The sequence below is a fragment of the Diaphorina citri genome, unplaced genomic scaffold (assembly GCF_000475195.1).
Source record: "Diaphorina citri unplaced genomic scaffold, Diaci psyllid genome assembly version 1.1 scaffold5714, whole genome shotgun sequence".
Classification (NCBI taxonomy): domain Eukaryota; kingdom Metazoa; phylum Arthropoda; class Insecta; order Hemiptera; family Psyllidae; genus Diaphorina; species Diaphorina citri.
In genome coordinates, this window is record NW_007383090.1 from 1 (window position 1) to 6,430 (window position 6,430).

At 34.6% G+C, this 6,430-nt stretch overlaps 1 long non-coding RNA gene across 3 annotated transcripts; it reads right to left on the minus strand.

Moving 5' to 3' along the window:
• Positions 1 to 1,925: 1,925 nt before the first annotated feature.
• Positions 1,926 to 5,199, minus strand: LOC113472479. Of its 3 annotated transcripts, none has more exons than XR_003394763.1 (2): positions 5,137 to 5,199; positions 1,926 to 2,258 (listed from the first exon to the last, which is right to left on the minus strand). It is a non-coding gene; the product is annotated as an uncharacterized LOC113472479 (long non-coding RNA). The 3 variants fall into 3 exon arrangements; XR_003394762.1 differs by having other exon boundaries at positions 5,084 to 5,199; XR_003394764.1 differs by lacking the exon at positions 5,137 to 5,199 and adding an exon at positions 4,944 to 5,077.
• Between the last annotated feature and the right edge of the window lie 1,231 nt (positions 5,200 to 6,430).

Below are 6,430 nucleotides of genomic sequence, written 5' to 3' on the forward strand. Positions count from 1 at the left end.
TCAAAAGTATAAATCAGAAAAAAACCTATTAGAATGTCGCAATGTTAACGTCATATCGGCTCATTTCTTGGAATTTTTTATGCAATTGAGTAGGAATTAGGAATAGCACTGTTATTACAATTGATATACGAGTACTTGTAGCTTGTTGTACACGATTTACTTAGGGTATGTTGTCTGTGTCGTAGCATGTCTACCCCGTGCTACCTAAGAGTATTTCTCATATCTTTCGGGTAGAATAAACAAGGTATATTCTGTTTTAAAGGTATGAACTTGCTTCTCTTTCGTACACAAGTACACCCCCTCACTCACGTTTCGTCTGCCTTCCTTTTCCCTGAACATACAATGATGGTACCTACAGTAATATTATGTAAACCTGAATTACCATCTTTTAACAATATAGGAGTTAAAACAATAGGTCATAACATGTGTTGCAGTTATCAGGGAAGAACTTGTAAACAATGTTAACATGTACAAAAATATTGCCATGTTGTTAGGGACATACCACAAACCTGTCTATAGGTAATAAAATTATTATTGACTACTAACTTTTCTTCTTTTATGCGCCATAAATCAGTCAAGTGAACGCAGAAATGGCTGATAAATCAAAAATTTGAGGTCTGGTGAATTGTTTATTGTTTAGTATTGTCAGTGGAACATGAAATAAAGCGTTGTGTCAGTCCAAGGGACTATAAACTAGAAGGCCACATTGTTGAAGAGTTTAGAATGTTAGAAAATATGCATAAAATTTCTGCAATAAAATTATTATTGACTACTAACTTTTCTTCTTTTATGCGCCATAAATCAGTCAAGTGAACGCAGAAATTGCTGATAAATCAAAAATTCGAGGTCTGGTGAATTATTGTTTATTGTTTAATATTGTCAGTGGAACATGAAATTAAGCGTTGTGTCAGTCCAAGGGACTATAAACTAGAAGGCCACATTGTTGAAGAGTTTAGAATGTTAGAAAATATGCATAAAATTTCTGTGAGGTCTGGTGAATTATTGTTTATTGTTTAGTATTGTCAGTGGAACATGAAATAAAGCGTTGTGTCAGTACAAGGGACTATAAACTAGAAGGCCACATTGTTGAAGAGTTTAGAATGTTAGAAAATATGCATAAAATTTCTGGTAAGTATACATACTTACCTGTCATCTATCAAAGACTAGAACAATTATTAGCCATTGACGAAAATTCTAGAAACTATTCTTATAGCTAATGTAAATGCTCTGATGGCGATTGGCGACATATCTGTTACTAATGTTATCATTTATGATGAGGGTCCTTTTTTCGCTTTCGCTGAGATCACTCTAGGCTAGGACCTTTAGGTGTTATTCAAGTGTACGTATAGAGTCTATACTATACTATAGAAGTATAGACCACTTAGCTTAGATAGTCTATGAATAATATTTGGAGGAGGCCTCAGGATGCGATGGCCCAATCCTCACTATAAGTAGGTATAACTTCAAACTTACCCCCATTGTAGTTCTGATTTATAATACTGTTCAGGTCTCGGTAGATATAACTATTTCGGCAAATCCGGTACACTTTATAAGCTTGGCAATATCAAGCTCGATCCTTGGAAATGGAAACTTTTTTGACAAACATTTCAGATCACATTATTGTATAAATTGAACACTTTCTATAGAAGTATAGACCATACTTAGCTTAGATAGTCTGTGAATAATATTTGGAGGAGGCCTCAGGATGCGATGGCTCACTATAAGTATTAGGTATAACTTCAAACTTACCCCCATTGTAGTTCTGATGTATAATACTGTTCAGGTCTCGGTAGATATAACTATTTCGGCAAATCCGTTATACTATAGAAGTATAGACCACTTAGCTTAGATAGTATGTGAATAATATTTGGAGGAGGCCTCAGGATGCGATGGCTCACTATAAGTAGGTATAACTTCAAACTTACCCCCATTGTAGTTCTGATGTATAATACTGTTCAGGTCTCGGTAGATATAGCTATTTCGGCAAATCCGGTACACTTTAGCTTGGCAATATCAAGCTCGATCCTTGGAAATGGAAACTTTTTTGACAAACATTTCAGATCACATTATTGTATAAATTGAACACTTTAAAGTAATACGATTATGCTCTGCAATTGATTATGCCGGTAATTTCTATTTTAGTTATTTCTTATGGTTGTTCAAAATTGTATATGTAGATACTAGAGATAAGTTATTATTAGCTTTTTTTTTAGTTTTGTAAATTTAGTCACTCTCAATGGGGTATTAGCCTATGGAAACTTTAAATGGTATTGTTTCAGATGGCAAAAGAACACTTTTAATTGTTTGAAGATGAAACTGAATTCTTTTGAACTTCTTTATCTCGAAATTATACGATTATTCTCTGCAATTGATTATGCCGGTAATTTCTATTTTAGTTATTTCTTAGGGTTGTTCAAAATTGTCTATGTACTCGAGATAGTTATATATTATTAGCTTTTATTTAGTTTTGTGAATTTAGTCACTGTCAATGGGGTATTAGCCTATGGAAGGTTAAATGGTATTGTTTCAGATGGCAAAAGAACACTTTTAATTGTTTGAAGATGAAACTGAATTCTTTTGAACTTCTTTATCTCGAAATAGTCTGCGACTAGTTCTGTTCTCAGTCCTAGCCATAGGTACCTCATCGATGGAGTTTTTTTTATGAGTTCGACCTGGCAGTTATTGCTACAGTAATAGAGTACCTAGTACTATATCACTATAGTCAGTATAAAATCACAATATGACTCGAAACAGTCTAGATGTGTGAAAGTTGGGTTAATTGAATTTTAATTTTGGACCAAAGTACGAGGTCCCTAGGACCTATACATGCTTACCTGGCAGTCGATAGAAACCATAGATACAAAAAATGTGTAGGTATTTATTTCAGAATAAATATCCAAATAGTTTAAAACAGAATGAAACAGAAAATATTGTAAATAGAAACTCAAGCCAAATATGAAATTATCAATTTTGGCACCTACCTATTTCAATTCCATTTTTAAAAACATAAAATAAGATAGGTAGTAAAATGAGTATGTTCCAACAATGTTAAGTCATACTGTGATTTTATACTGACTATAGTGATATAGTACTAGGTACTCTACTACTGTAGCAATAACTGCCAGGTCGAACTCATAAAAAAAAACTCCATCGATGAGGTACCTATGGCTAGGACTGAGAACAGAACTAGTGAAACTAGTCGCAGACTTTTTTACTGACTTTAGTTTTAGTTTGATTCCAACCTGTCGTCTGTCAACTCGAATTTACACGCCCTCTTGCCAAAGTTGAAAAACGTGTAGGTAATGTAAAAAGAAAATCGTGAAATATTTATAAAGTGATAGAATTAAACAAGGTGATAAATATCTCGCTCGGCATTAACCCCGCCCCTAATCTCATTCCGTCCTCTCTCTACAATCCTCCCTCGTTTAGGTCGGTCATAAATAAAGTGTTGGGGGAAGAGAAGGAAATAAAAGAGGTAGAGAGATGAGAAAGTAGGAAGGACTGAAGGACACATTAACCCCGCCCCTAATCTCATTCCGTCCTCTCTCTACAATCCTCCCACGTTTAGGTCGGTCATAAATAAAGTGTTGGGGGAAGAGAAGGAAATAAAAGAGGTAGAGAGATGAGAAAGTAGGAAGGACTGAAGGACTAGCCTTAAAGTGCAAGAATGAGGAGAAAGAGACAGGCGTAGACAGTAAGATGTACCTTATAAAGAAAATGTGAAAAGACAAGTGGCAATATAGGGTTAGGTGAAGGAGAATGAGAAAAGGAGGCAGAATGGAGAGGGAGAAGGAAAGCGGAAGACAAAGAGCTGAGTTGGGAATTAAAGGGTACTTCGGAGGAAGGGAATGCTGGACTGACATTATATTGCGAAGAATACCTAGGTAGGTTTGTACATACCTGGGAAATGTTATTGATAAATTAGAAAGGATTCAAAGATATGGGTTTGTAGGTTCATAATATTCATACCTAGGTAGGTTTGTACATACTGGGAAATGTTATTGATAAATTAGAAAGGATTCAAAGATATGGGTTTGGGTGTGTCAAAGAAAAGCTTTCGTAGCCACAAAGCAGCTACCATGATTAGGGTATGTTGTCTGTGTCGTAGCATGTCTACCCCGTGCTACCTAAGAGTATTTCTCATATCTTTCGGGTAGAATAAACAAGGTATATTCTGTTTTAAAGGTATGAACTTGCTTCTCTTTCGTACACAAGTACACCCCCTCACTCACGTTTCGTCTGCCTTCCTTTTCCCTGAATATACAATGATGATACCTACGGTAATATTATGTAGACCTGAATTACCATCTTTTAACAATATAGGAGTTAAAACAATAGGTCATAACATGTGTTGCAGTTATCAGGGAAGAACTTGTAAACAAAGAACGGCTGGCTTTATCCTATCCTTAGTTCTCTTTTCGCTTTTGGGACAAGATCTTGTACCTAGCAGTTACAGTTCCCTCCATCCAATCTCTTAGAAAAAATGTAAAATTAAATTATTGGCGATATGAATAATAGCTACGCTTCAATATGGATATTTACTAGAACTAGGACCATAGATAGGTATATGACTTTTTCTCAGCACGTCTTCGCAACAAAAGAAGAACAAATAATAGAGATTTTTGAGAACATGTTTACCACCCATGGAGAATAATATGATTTAGTGGAAGCACTTGAAGTAAGAATAATACATCAGTAAAAGCACTCAGACTAGGGTCAATTGATAATGGTCTCTAAATAACAAGGTTAAGAAGTTAAGAGTGGTATATAAAAAATAAAAATAAATAAAAATCGCTGATCCGGTAACACAATGATTGATTGGTTTAAATCCACAACCTCTGGGGACAATCACATTCATATTCCACAAATTTATTGAAGATTTTTTACACCGCACGCACCGCGAGTTAACATAGTATAGATAAATAAAAATACCCAGTAGGTACCTCGCAGAAATTCAGGTGCTCTTTTGATACGAAAAGCAAAGTTTTGATATAGGTAAGATAAACAATAAGTTAAGAGAACGTATACGTAAACTGCAGTCCGAGAAAAATAAATTGTAAATTACGAGCGAGATATTTATCACCTTGTTTAATTCTATCACTTTATAAATATTTCACGATTTTCTTTTTACATTACCTACACGTTTATCAACTTTGGCAAGAGGGCGTGTAAATTCGAGTTCACAGACGACAGGTTGGAATCAAACTAAAACTAAAGTCAGTAAAAAAGTCTGCGACTGATAAACAATAAGTTAAGAGAACGTATACGTAAACTGCAGTCCGAGAAAAATAAATTGTAAATTACGAGCGAGATATTTATCACCTTGTTTAATTCTATCACTTTATAAATATTTCACGATTTTCTTTTTACATTACCTACACGTTTATCAACTTTGGCAAGAGGGCGTGTAAATTCGAGTTCACAGACGACAGGTTGGAATCAAACTAAAACTAAAGTCAGTAAAAAAGTCTGCGACTAGTTCTGTTCTCAGTCCTAGCCATAGGTACCTCATCGATGGAGTTTTTTTTTATGAGTTCGACCTGGCAGTTATTCTACAGTAATAGAGTACCTAGTACTATATCACTATAGTCAGTATAAAATCACAATATGACTCGAAACAGTCTAGATGTGGCAGTTATTGCTACAGTAGTAGAGTACCTAGTACTTATATCACTATAGTCAGTATAAAATCACAGTGTGACTCGAAACAGTCTAGATGTGTGAAAGTTGGGTTAATTAAATTTTAATTTTGGACCAAAGTACGAGGTCCCTAGGACCTACATGCTTACCTGGCAGTCGATAGAAACCATAGATACAAAAAATATGTAGGTATTTATTTTAGAATAAATATCCAAATAGTTTAAAACAGAATGAAACAGAAAATATTGTAAATAGAAACTCAAGCCAAATATGAAACTATCAATTTTGGCACCTACCTATTTCAATTCCATTTTTAAAAACATAAAATAAGATAGGTAGTAAAATGAGTATGTTCCAACAATGTTCATTGAGTATTTTTCAACAGGTAACATTGACCTTACGACCTTGGAGCAATTGACAGGGTTGCTTCAAATTATGAGTAGAAATAAATTTCATGACGGTGAACTCATTATTTGCAATAACAGATGTTCAGCAGAAGAAATTGACAGGGTTGCTTCAAATTATGAGTAGAAATAAATTTCATGACGGTGAACTCATTATTTGCAATAACAAATGTTCAGCAGAAGAGAAACCAGTTTTAAATTTCGTAAGATCGACATGATCTCTTTCCAAAGTCTTGATGAGATTGTTGAGCTTTACTCTTCCTTCGGAAATATCGCTGAACTAATAGTGACATAAGTTTATTGAAATGACCCATGTCCTCTGAGCAATCTTCATCAGAGGCTTTCAAATCCTGGGGAAAAATCAATAGGAAGTGTTGGCAAATCCA